The sequence below is a fragment of the Homalodisca vitripennis genome, chromosome 4, assembly GCF_021130785.1.
Source record: "Homalodisca vitripennis isolate AUS2020 chromosome 4, UT_GWSS_2.1, whole genome shotgun sequence".
Classification (NCBI taxonomy): Eukaryota; Metazoa; Arthropoda; class Insecta; order Hemiptera; family Cicadellidae; genus Homalodisca; species Homalodisca vitripennis.
The window spans coordinates 136624895-136639594 of NC_060210.1; positions in this window are offsets into that span (position 1 = coordinate 136624895).

A 14700-nucleotide genomic window follows, 5' to 3' on the forward strand; every position below is an offset into this window, starting at 1 on the left:
AAATATAATATGTAATTCTCTATTAAAGTGAGATTTGAAATAAGTTAAAGTGGATGCAGATTTCGTAGAGACGGACAGTGTAGCTGTGTTGAACTTTGTAAGAATCAAGTATTAAATTTAAATTAATAGTATATAACAAAAACAACAACATTAAACATAGTAAATAATTCTTGACAGTTAACATTAAGGCGACAATTTATTTTTACCCGTATAAGGTTGAAAACACTAATAATAGTGAATGGTCATGTTCAAATGAAATTTAAACTTTTCAGTTGCAGTATTTTTTTACCATATTCACACAATTCCTATCAATTACGATATCATAATAAATTAATCAAAGGTATACTAGCATTCAGCTTATATTCATAATAGGGCCATGTTATGGTATGACAAATATTGAGACTTTGTCAACTCATCACTATTGTGATGCTAACAAATGATTGAGTTAGTGACTTTAATTATACAGGGTGATTCATGAAGTTCTCCCCCCCACTTCTACAGCACATTGTGTACTAGTAAAAATAATGAAAAAATGTTATATAAACATAGGTCCGAAAACGCTTCGTTAGCGAGTTACAGCTAGCGAAAGATTTCGCCTAAATTCCTGGGTAAAGAGTAAAATAAAGCCATACTGAACTTTTGGAAAGGTTAATTAAGTAAGAAATATCGTGGATTCTTGTGTATTTTTTACCTGATAAAGTTAACAAAATAGGTTTCAGAACTGTACCTGTAGTAGTTTTTTGAGGAATCAGGGTTAAATGCAAAAAATTGGGGCACGAAACAATGTTTTTTTAAGTTTGATGTACAATAACTTTGTTAAATTGGTAATAAATACATAAAATCAACAAACATTAATTGTAAAGAATTTAATTCTGAGAAAATTGATATAATCAAAGTCTAAAATGAAACAGAAATAAGTACCAAAAAATCGATTTTATTCAGTATAATACATTACTAGCTGTTAAAGAAATGCCGTACGGTATTTAGTTAAAATAAAACAAAAAACAAAATATTTGTTCCTTAATGATGAGATAAATTGAGAAAACAAGATTAACTGTTAAATAAATTTGTTTGTAAATAAAAATATCATGTTTTATTTACGTTGTATTTTTTTTTTTTTTAATAAAAATTTAACATCAAATGTTCGAAAATAAATGAAGCAAACATTTTCCCATTATTGTTTTACTAGCCATCGAAATGCAGTTTTTTGTTTTAATAATTTCTAAGTTGGTAACGCACGAATAACAGCTGAATCAACAATGGTATTCTGTACTGTTACGTTAGAACTGTGTAACTGTGTATTAGTGGTGTTTTGCAAGCTACAGCAGGAAGATCGGGTTTCTGTGAATCGTGTTATTAAATGCAATTTTTCTGTGAGTTATTAATTCGATTGTTTATTCAGTGAAAAAAAATGCCTTACTTATTTTACATCAGAGGAATACGCTGATATGGTTTTTATTTTGGGTTACTGTAATGGTAATGCTAGAGCTGCTGTAGAAGAATATGAACTACGTTACCCTAATAGGAGGATTCCAGATACCAAAACAATTTCAGGAACTTTTCGTACTCTTCGGGAAACAGGATCACTACCAAATACTAGAACCAATTATGAACGAGCTGTCCAACTTGATGATGATATTGTTATTAATGCTGTTTTCATCGCAGTCCAGGTGTAAGTACACGGACGTATTTCTAGGCGGATAGGAGTTTCGCAGTCAACGGTGTGGAGGTCACTTAATCGAAACAAATTTTATCCGTTTCATAAACAAAAGGTTTCAACATCTACAGCTAGGGATGGTCCGCTTCGCTTGGAGTTTTGCAACTTTTTGAATATTAATAATCAACTCTACAAGCGTATTTTGTTTACGGATGAGGCACAATTCACTCGGGATGGTGTCAATAACTTGCACAATGAACACTCATGGGCAGAAGAAAATCCACATGAGGTAGTTGAACAGAACTTTCAAACACCGATTTAGCGTCAATGTCTGGTGTGGCCTTTTGCACAATCGGCTGATTGAACCTTTCATATTACCTGGACGCCTAAATGCTGAGTTCTATTTGCATTTCCTTCAAGAAGAGTTGCCGCATCTGTTAGAGAATGTTCCTTTACATCTCAGACAAAATTATTTTGTACTTCCAGCATGACGGAGCACCTCCCCACTTTTCACGTGCCGTTTTCTGCTTACTTAAATCATCAATTTCCTGGACACTGGATTGGTCGTGGAGGGCCTCACCCTTGGCCACCAAGATCACCAGATCTATCTCCATTGGATTATTGCATCTGGGGATGGATGAAAGACATTGTAATACAAGACAAAAGTGAATTCTCGTGATGAATTAATTGCCCGTATTATGGATTCGGCTGTGCAGATACAGGGAAGTCCTGAAAAATTAAGAAACGCAACAAAAGCAATACACGTGCTGCAAAATGTATAGATAATGATGGCCTCATTTTTCGAACATCTATTATAAAAAAGGTGCGTACGGTTGGCCCAACCTGATTAATTTTGCTTAAAACTAGTAATGTAATTATACTGAATAAAATCGATTTTTTGGTACTTAATTTCTGTTTTATTTTAGACTTTGATTATATCAATTTTCTCAGAATTAAAATTCTCTACAATTAATGTTTGTTGATTTTTATGTATTTATTACCAATTTAACAAAGTTATTGTACATCAAACTTAAAAAAAAACATTGTTTCGTGCCCCAATTTTTTTGCATTTAACCCTGAATCCCTCAAAAAACTACTACAGGTACAGTTCTGAAACCTATTTTATTAGCTTTATCAGGTAAAAATACATAAGAATCCATGATATTTCTTACATAATTAACCTTTCCAAAAGTTCAGTATGGCTTTATTTTACTCTTTACCCAGGAATTCAGGCGAAATCTTTCGCTAGCTGTAACTCGCTAACGAAGCGTTTTCGGACCTATGTTTATATAACATTTTTTCATTATTTTTACTAGTACAAATGTGCTGTAGAAGTGGGGGGAGAACTTCATGAATCACCCTGTATAATAAAGTTTCATTTTATTACAATACATGCTATAAAAATCAATAAGGATGTTGTTTTTTGAATTTGATCTAAAATTGCGGTTTATTGAAATATCGAGTATTGTTTAACCGAAATTTTATAAGGTATATTTGTAATTTATTATCTTATGAAATCATAAATAATAACATACTTTTTTGTTCGCTCCCTTAGTGCTACGTCGAGTGTCTCTTTCACGGAAAACGCTACGCCATCTGTGACTTTATCACCGAGGTAGTCTAATAGTTTTAAGGCAATGTACGAACAATGGCGAACTGTACATCTGGCCAATTACAATCCTCCCTTGGGGAAGCAAGTTGTAGCTCCAGAGGTAGAAGGATAATGTTACCTTTGTTTATGTTACTGTTATTCGATGAAATGGTTTCCCCTACTCCGCTATTTAATATATTCTTGCTGCTGTATTCGTACGCTGCAACAAAGTATTCACCCGCGAAGAACGAATCCAAGAAGAATTTGCATTAAAGCTAGATCTCATTCAGCTGTTTTAATACATAAATACATCGCAACCATTGTATTTTTTAATTTATTTAATGAGTTTTAATTATATTATTTTCGTTTCTATCACTATAATAAAATCAATATTAATGATAAATTTTCTATCATTGATAATGATTGCAATCATTCTGTCATTTCAGAATGATAAACATTTTTTATTATTATTTAAATACATATTATCGTTATAAAAAGATGATTTTTACCATTAGAATTGCTATTTGCTTAGAAGAATTCCTTACTTTAACTAGAAATGTTTATTCATACAAATAGTATATACTAACAGAAAGGTAATAGAAAATGTACCAGAATCATATACAGTTATATGTACAAATTAAAATAATCATCTATTTAATATTTTTTACATTTTTCACACTTATTTCAACTTTAGTAACTTTTAGGAAATGTATTAGTAAAAAAAAAACATAATTCACTTTTAATAACGTATTTCAATTTTTTTCTTTTAGAAACTCTCAAGTAAAAGAATATTTATGTACGGAATTGAAAAGTAAGTTATTAACATTTATAGCAATTAAATAAGGTTTTTAATTATTTAAAATAACTCTCCCTTGAATAATAGATCATAGTACTGCTGTATATATTTTCTCTTTGAAGTAAATCACGAACTGTCACTACAGAATTATTATGATTCAGTGAAATACAGCTTTAAAGTGAACGTAAAAATGTGTTGGTAAAGATTCAATTTGATTAAAGACGTTTCAGGCCAAATAACTACTGCATTACTTTAACTTACATTGATGATAATAGACGACATTAGCCGAGTTGAAATTCATAAACAGAAATAAAAGTATTGTGTCATAAGTAACACTTGAAATGTTTAATGGCTCGATTAATCACACACTAACTGCGATACCAATGTTATATTAAGAAAAGTTAAGGAATCCGATAAAGTTTTCCTTAATTACAATTAATACTTTAGTACCCTAATGAAAGATATTAACAAGTGCACAACATCTCTACACAACATCTTGTTATATTTATCAAAGTATAACATAGTATTAAAATGATAGCTTTTAAGTTATAGATACTTGATTTTATAGTAGAAACTCGAATAATTATGAGAAAAAACATAATATACCTTCAAAAGTATTTCTTACATTTAATATTTGAAATACCGCACTATTTCAAGATGTTCTACACAGTATAATCCAATGTCTTAAAGGTAATGAGCAAAGATCGGTCAGTGGTCCATGTTTCCAATTACAATCCTACCCTTGAGAGTAGCAAGTCCTTGTTACAAAGGCAGAGGGAGAATGTTACCTTTGTTTATGTTATTACTAGTCGATGAAAGCTTCTCCCCGGTTATTTCATGGATTTCAATATATTCCTTCTACTACTGTATTTGTTACACAGCATTCACTTTCTAAGTGCATTGACATGAATTCAAGATTTACTTTAGTTGGATAGTTTATAGTGTTTTTATAAAGTCAATATTTCTTTTTTTTTATAAGATCGTGTTAATTTTAATAGTTTTTAAATTGAGTTATTTCTACAAGGGCATACAACTATCTAATAAATTATTTTGTTTATAGGCTCAGAATAAGTGTGATTTGCGAGTTCAGCTCAATTCTAAAAGTGTGGTGTGCAATAAATAATCGGTAATAATTTTCTATCGTTTTATACAACACATTTCGAACTAATATTCTAACTTTGAATTATTGTTTGAAGTTTTTTAAAAAAAGTGTGAAATACATGATATACTCGTATATGCGTCCTTGACCTGAATAATCTTTCGTGAATAATGGCTATAAAGGAAAATTATGGATACCATATTGCACCATTACAAAATCACAACAAAAACTTTAGACATAGACTACAGTTGAACAAAGTTAACTGACTAATTCCTTAGTCGAGGTGTTGTAATCGCTTTCAACATAGCAGACAAACACTAATCTACAACCGTAAATTTACTTTTAAACTAGCAGGTAAGCTGTACAAAAACGAGGTTATAGTAGGTTGCATGCAATTGTGCTTCTTAAACTTTTCCATTTTGTTAGTTTGGAATTTATCATAAATCTATCATAACATCGAAAAATTAAAGAACTAGTATATCTTGGCAGCTTCTCAAGAGAACCAAGTTCTAAAAGAATATATGTAGTGAGAATTTTACTGTGACTTTTGAATAGGCATTGCTGTGAGTCATAAGTTCGGTGCATGAATGACTGATTACTTTGATTTTTAATTGGGATTAGCTGAATTTAAGAAGCCTATCACTAGGAGACCTAAAAAAAAATGTCTTTAACTGTTTGTCTGTCTCTCTATATATCCACAAGATATTTTGAGAACGACCTGAACCATAACCTTAAAATGTTTTATAAATATTCATTTCTAGATAAGCAACATCGTGTCTGATGATGATACACAAAAATTAGATGATTGTTTAGCATTTTTACATCGGCCTTATGTAAAATAAGGTGACGACTATAAAAGGCAACAAGAATGTCGTGGAGTACAGAAATTTTAACATGTGAGATGTGTATCTAACTATCTAAAAGATATATCGTGAATTTTTTGGGGGCATTTAATATTCTACGATGGTACAGGTCCATCCACGGGATCTTGCTGACCATCATAGTAGCCTATCTATCTCTCAGTATGTTGACATTTTATCATATATCTGCAGGGGATGTAACCATTTCATTTCTATTTGATTGACTGTCCCTCCGTCTGTCTGCTTATAGACTTGAAATGTTGCATGCAATCACGCGAATTCTGTTGTACAACCATGCGTTGTTGCATATTCTTACCTTACTAAAAAATATATGTTTGTTTTAATCACCTTTTTATATTTTATTTCAGTTTTTCTAACAATGTTAGTCTTTCAAATGTTTGCAATTTGTATGTGGTAGTTTTTGAGGACTCTGAATTTTAAACATCACAAAAAACTATTTTAATTAAAAGGAGGTTTTTAAATCTAAGAAATGATGCTACGGTTTTAAATACAAATATATCGTATTAATTATATTTTAATAAACCTTGGTGCTTGAAATTATAATTCTTTTTTTATCCATAAAACCTATTTATAATCGAATTTTCCAATTACTTAGAATATTGTCTTAAAACATAAATGCTAATATTATGTGCTTTGATGAAAATACTCTTACTCGTCTTGGAATCTGTTATCTTTTACTTCCAGGTTTATTGAACATCAAACACTTATTTGCATTGCGCCCAAATTTGGAGTGTATGTTGTCTTTAGTTTGTTTATTTCCAGTTGCTCAAACAGATACTGGTCTAAAAACTTTGCACCTGTTTAGTAGAAAATAATGAAAAGTAATATTATTTTATAGGAGATTACACCTAGAAGTAACTTATCACTAAGTCGTCGTAAATATTGGTGAGGCTTGAAATATGGAGAGAAGTTAATCCTTAGATCATAGTTCCTAACCAAGAAACTATTTCACAAAACATTTTTGGCAATTTGCAAAAAAACGTAATAAACTAAATCTCAAAGCATTTACATGGAAAATTTTAGACACATTCTTCTTACATCTTGTAAAACATTAAAATTACAATTTAGGGTCCCACAAATGATCCTAATCTCTCTATTACTTTTGAGTGAAATTTTTTCACGATTTTACAACCAAAAGCGAGAACTCGTGGAAAACCACTATATCACTTCACAAACTCAACACTTCCTAAACATTGGATTACGGGGGTTCGAAGTAAGGATTGACAATTCTAAAGGTTTAGTTACAATTATGCATGAATGTGCTTGATTATCTTCACATTTTAGCCCACGACATTTGAACCTGGTGCAAAATGTGAGAGTTTGGGTGAGGAAACGATGACATTCTAATGACTATCACAAATTTTAGCAATGTTGGCAAGTTAACAGACAATATGTACTAATTTTATTATCAATGCTATAAACTTGTGCAGTGATCTACAAAAAATGAAAGAAAATTAATAAAAATTACAGTTTTAAGACTTTATTAAATAACTATTCGTAGGCCTACCTTAAAGTTATTATTACATTAGATATCTTACTCTTAAAATATGTAGGTTTTACTACATTTAAATATAAAGTGTTATCTATGTAGTTACTATAAACTAAATATGAGATTGTTTTGCTAAAGTTTGACAATAATGTAATTGCTTAATACAAAATTTAACATTGAGTGCTCTTATAATTTTTAACAAATTCAGGACATAATAGAAGCAATCATTGTAATATTTACAGTGATTACATATTTTATTTGAATAGAAGAATATGGCCATTATAAAACGTAGTTTTATAATTGTCTGGCATAAGAATCAAGATGTTTTCGATGATCGTAAAACAAATATGAAAACCTGTCGTAGAGATTGGTGCCTAAAGTAAAAAAATCTTATGATAACGATTTTGTGTAACGAAAAACAAACATTAAAGTTAAGCTTGTTTGAGCGGAACCCCTATCTTATTGGCAAACTTTTGCCGATGGTATAATTTTGTTGTTTTTATTTAACATTGTTTAATTTGAGCAATGTATAAACAAATAATTACGTTATTTCAAGGTTGCAGAAACTACTAAATACATTTTTAATATTCTAAAATGTTTAAAATAAATACATGGATGTATAAAACATATTCTTCATATTTAAATTATGAGATCTACTAGAACATAAAAATATTAAAAGCTAGTGACATAATAATGGCCGAATTGGTATTAAAACACTTTAATAAGTAAAGCAATCAACTAAATAACGAACAAAATCATTTGCTGAGATAAGGGTATAGAAAATATATAATAATACACAACAATTCAGTGGGTAGTGGCGAATTGTTTCTTATAAATTGTGTTGAAACTATAGAAAAATATGATCAAATGTAAAAATAATTCTATTTACAGCAAAGTAAACTTCAAGGAGGTCAGTTACACGTGTGAAATGGTTTGTGAATCCAAAAGAAGGAAATAAGAAACAATCTGTGTAAGTGTTGTGGTGCAAATCATATTGTACATTATCTTAGTGTTTGTTCCAGTTATAATTTCAGAATTTATCAATATGAATATGAATTTATTTATGAATATGGGGGCACTGTCCCCTCTCCTCTCCTCTTCAAACTGTAGATAGTAAAATCCATTCACTTAAGTAATTAGCCTATTTTTTTGTAATTTTTGTTTACTCAATATTTTTATTTGTTTTTGTCTACTTTCTCCACTATATTGCTGATTAACGGAATTCCAGGTCATATCCGTCGTTTATTCTGCTTTAGATGTCTTCTTTCAATTAACAAATTTTATCAAATTAATCTACACTCTGCTCGAGATAAAATTCGAATCGTAACATTTTCAACTGGAGTCTACGCACAGGCCATTAAGGCCGATGTAGGCTCTTTTCCCATTATTTTAATTTAGCAAATTTAATGCTGTTTTACTAGGTATGCGTGTATGGATGTGGATATGTATGTATATGTATGTGTATATACATGTATATCTATGTATATGTATATTTCATCTCTTTATTCATTATATTGATTTATTTATGGTGACATAAGTCTTTTTTATATTATTTTAGCGTTAATTATTTAATGTTAATTATTTTGAATTTTATTACTAGAATACTTTTGTATGTTTTATATTAATTAGATAATATACAAATGCTACATTTGTTATCATTTTCAATGTAAAGATTTATTTTGTATTTCCTTTTTTTTGTGTGGAAATAGCCGTGATTTGATTTGATTTTGATTTGATGAATGAACGTAAAGTCCAAATTGTTACATAATGTCTCATTTATTAAATTTGTTCTGGTGCAGTTAAACCGTCTTACTTTTAGATTCAAGTTTATATTCCAGATTTATCTGACTGGTGATTGGGAAATGTTCTTAATAACGGAAATTCTTAAGGTCCTCCATTTTTGTAAGGCCATTGGAACTTGTTCAGAAGCATCGAGACACGATATGACTCCTGGAGCAGTATGGATGTGTCTTCATACAACTTTGTGTCTTCAAAAACATATTCCATTCGCATTGTTACATTTTGATGTAAAAACTTGTATGGTATTAATATATTCTATATAACAGGAGAGTTTATTTCTGGCTGTATTATGCTTTCCAGTTTAACCCATACTGGGTGCAATAATAATGGATGTGTCACTAACATTTGGGCAATCCCAAGGATATCTGGGAATGTTACATTATTAACAACAAATGTCGAGACAATAGGGTTACACAGGGCTGATCATTAGATCAATAATAAATGATTTTTAAAGCCCAGACATGAGGAAGTATTATTTTCCCTGCCCGTACAGTCTCACTGCACCACCAGACTCTGATCCACATATTTATTAGGTATTATGGCGTACTCATTAGAAAAAAATCATTCATTCTTCTTTCGTTCTTTTTGATTCACGAACCACTTCAAATTTGTGACTTACCTGCTTGAAGTGTGCATTGCTAGTAATAGAATCTGATCTCTTCTTCAGTTGAATAGCTAACCAAACACACAACTACAATATAGTTTAAAATAAATCATACCAGAGTGTTGTAACACCCATAAGTTAGGAATCACAACCATCATGTTGTCTTTCAATTCCACTTAATCTGAAACATGCACTTAATAAAAACAAAACACAACACTAATTATTAAAACTGAAGACCACTCCAATAGTACTGATGACCACACCAATAGTACAGAGCCGTAGTTTGACCCTTTACACGGTTCTGAGTAGGGAATTAGGGTAATTAGCGGACTGAACGTCCACTTCAAGCACTTCATCATTACCTTGGAGACTAGTCATGGCGAATGTGAGATGTTTTACTAATGAGTATCACCGAGTACAAATTTGTTCTGGTTTAACTAAGAATATATCTAAAAGTTTACTAAACATGATTCTTTATGATCTTTATTAAATAAGATTCAAATAATAATGAATTCAGGTCTAAATTCAGACATGAATAAATATGCAGTATATGTCACTATCGTACATAGTGAGATGAGTATAATGAGTGACATAGACATTGGTAACATTTTGTCAATAGCACTATACGTTACATATGATAGACAAGGTGTAATCCACCAAAGTGTGTACTTTGTTATTTTTGTATTTTGTATAATACATATTTTCGTAACCCTGTTACTCGATTGCTATTGGATATTATAAGTTACATCCGATGTTTTTGAAACTAAATTCTTGGCGGATTAATAACCTAGTTGGCACGTGTATTAATTGTTTTCTCGAGAACTTTGTAGCTGACCATCTTGCTGCCGAGAAAGACCTTGCGTAAAATGTCCGGAAATAAAATTTATATTTTCGTATTATAAATTATCCATTTAATGCCAGACATCTAATTTTGAATGTAATATAAAATAAAGTTGAAAATAGTAAAATAATGTACCTTGGTTGGCGTTTTATTTGGCAGATTAATATTGATAATAGTGTAGTGATGTCCTTCTGACCACGTTGTTATGAATCAGAAGTTGTCTCGATAAATGGCTAATACCGTCGTGATTTCTTTTAGGCGAGTTCTACATCGAGTGTCTGATTTTAACTTTAAGTTTCTGATTTCAACTTTGAGTCTCTTATTTCAACTTCGAGTCTCTGAGTTCGATTTTAACCATGAGTGCAACTTTTAGTGTACTAATCTTAACTTTTTCCGACTACTGCTGCAATGTCGAGCCAAGATGCTTATCACTGTATTTGGCAGCAACTTGGGAATACATTATTTTATTTTTAACATCTAAAAGTGGTGCTTTTATGTTTAATTCCCACAATTAAAACATATAAGTAAACTTTGAAAATTGATTATTCATTCCTACGACCTCAGCGGTCATCCAACCCCATGTGTTTCGTTCATTCGGCACAACTGCTTCTACCTAAAAGACATACGTGTCATCGTATAGTATGTAATGAGGGAGAGAGTGTGACTTAGATACTGATGTTTGACAATGATGTCAAGTAGACAAGGTTGGTACGTGTCATTAAAGCATAAGGTGGGACTGGTAGGAAGGTGTGACTATTAGTACCGCGTTTCAGCTGTTACAGAGTGTTCGTCAGCTAGTAGAAAAAAGCAGGACATTTCATTAACATTTATGGTGGGTTGAAAGCAAGGGTATGACTGAGTTATTAGTACTGAGTTTAAGTAGGCGATATGAGGTAAGTATGCGTTTACAGAATGTATTCACTATAGTGATGTTAGCTACTGAACAAAAGCAAGACCTGTCGTTAACGTTTATGGTGGGTAGAGTAGAAGGGTGTGACTTAGTTATTGATACCGCGTTTAAGTAGGCGCTATGAGGTAAGTATGCTTTTACCGAGTGTATTCACTACAGTGATCTTAGTTACTGAACAAGTGTAGAACCTTTACGTTAACTTGGGTTGAGTAGAAGGGTGTGACTTAGTTATTGATACCGCGTTTAAGTAGGCGCTATGAGGTAAGTATGCTTTTACCGAGTGTATTCACTACAGTGATGTTAGTTACTGGACAAGTGTAGAACCTTTACGTTAACTTGGGTTGAGTAGAAGGGTGTGACTTAGATACTGGTACCAGGTTGTAATTAGTCATGGGGTGTGAGTAACATACTACTGTGTGTAGTTAATAAAGTTCTCCTAGCTAGTATATTGAACCTATGATCATGCATTGAGGTTGTTGAAAAAGAGATTTTACTTTCATAGTGACAATATAACGTAATAAAATAAAATAATATGGTTGTTCGGAAGTCACATTTAAGTCTTTGGTCCCCAGGAGGTGTTAGAAAGGGCTTCTTAGCCCTAACTTCGTCTGGTAAAATAAGACATCTTTACTTAACTTTACAATTACGCAATATGTATAAAATTAATATATTATTGGAACACCTCAACTCGTTAACTAGGACACGGATATTAATATTTATTTGCAGTTGACTGAAGAAGTTTTTGTTATTGTAATTGATGTAGTTATCGAATTAAATACGGATGGTTAAATTCACGATGATTCAATTTACATTTCTTTTATTAAATAATATACCAATTTATTTCATTGGTATTCATAAAAACATTTAGTGCTCTCCAAGTTAACTGTTTCAAAATACTGTTCTTTAAACTTAAAATATAATTATTCTAAAATGTATCAGATTTTTTTAATGACAAGTTTATTCAAGTGACATTCACTTGTAGTCGTAGTAAATGTTTGGTATTGTACAGTAGGTTAAAAAGATGTACTACGTTTTTCACTATTGTTGAATAAAGTGCACAAGGAAACAGGATTTTCCGGACATTTGCGATCATTCAGTGAAACAAGAAATCAGTAACTCTACTTTTCGAGATCTGCAATCTGATCTCTTCTTCAGGTAATAACTAACCTAATACATAATTACAAACTAGGTTAAAATAAACAAATCATACCAAAGCGTTGTGGCACCCCTAAGTCAGGAATCACAACCACCATGTTGTTTGTCAACTTCATTAACTCTAAAAACATGCACTTAATAAAAAATTATACACAACACTAATAATTAAAACTGAACTACAGAATAATAAAAAAATGTACAAGATTGTCAATCTTATCCCTTATCCAATTTTCTCTTTTGGATTGTAAACTTCGTTAACTTATTTTTATTATGAATATTTTTTCAGCAACTATTCAATAGACAAACCTTTGTTAGAAATATATGTAATGTAAATGTAAATTTATTATCAAGAGCCAAATTAAAATGTATTTCAGCGATAAATACTAATGGTTAGTGTAAATACTAATAAATATTAATATTTTATATGGTTTTAAACCATAATTAATATTATAGTCATAAAAATATGGTTAAAGTAGGTGATCTATCGTATAAGAATTAGTGAGTAAGCCATACTTACAAGTGCATTGTACATATGAACAGCGTTGAGAGAATATTACAAGTGCAAGCAGCATTACATCGGATGGAATGTGGAATGTGTTGTGCGTTATAACTTAAATGCTTCAGTTGAATGAGATTCTGGGAACTCATTGACGTAGTTTCAATATTCGAGCCAATGTGAGTTCACTTTATTTTGTAAAGTGATTGTCGTCAACATGTCTTTCCAAACACTGACCTCCAAATTGTTCTAAAATATTCAAAACATAAAAATACTGAAATCCATAGTTAATTATGGTACATTTTTAAAATTAGACAGCAAAAGTCTGTTAAAAGTAAGTCATGTAGTGTAATACTAGAATTATCTATCATCTAAGTTTTCGCGTTCACACAGCGTCTTATCATTGCTTACTATATGCAGTTACATTTTTTAAATATTTTGGTATCGACGTGGAGATCCATATTCAGTCTACATACGGAAACTCTGATGACTGATATAACTATACACAGCTTAGGAACCTAATTAATTCTTACAATTCATACAGAATTCTCTGCATTCTCATCTCTCTTAGAATAATTTTTTTCATCCCTTTCAAGAGTATTTTCGAGAATAAAATAACTAAATAATATTGTCCGATTTGACTCCAACCAACCCTCCTTTATGTAAAAATATACTATAAACCAAATTTATCAATAATTCAATTTTTCAACTACAGTGCAATAGTACTAAAATAATTAAAATCTGTTGTTTTGTAATATACTGTTTGGATACTTTACAATATAGACTAATTTTACAGATTAATACTATTTTACAGTACCAAACAACGTTCTTATATTGTAATCGCACAGTAGTTGAAATATTTGTGGCTTCATAGAAATGTGGAGTTATTTTCACTGTTTGATTTTGAGATTACAACACAATATAATGCATTTATCAGGTTTTAGAAACTGGCACAGACAGTAATGCATATAGGCTTATAAAAGGAACGAAGTAGTGAATTTGTATCGTGATTGGCAGTGGTTCAATAAGCAATTTTGTGTATTACCTGTTAATCCTGAAAAAATTAAAGCGAAAACACAATAGTTTTTGGTGGAATTACCATTATTAGAGATATAGAAAACCCGTAGTATTCAGTATTCTACCATTTTCATAGATTTCAGAAATCTATACTTAGAATATAATAAAGAACTTGCCCTTCCTCCCCTCCTCTTCTTGTAGTTTTTGTGATCGTTGTTGCTGCATTATCAGAGCGACCTCATCCATGGTCCTTAGACAAGTAGTGTGGTTGAAACTAATGTGTTCTTCGGACTGCTATTTATTATAAAAACATTTCTAACACATTATCAACCGCTTATTGCACGGAATTATTAAATTAAATAAT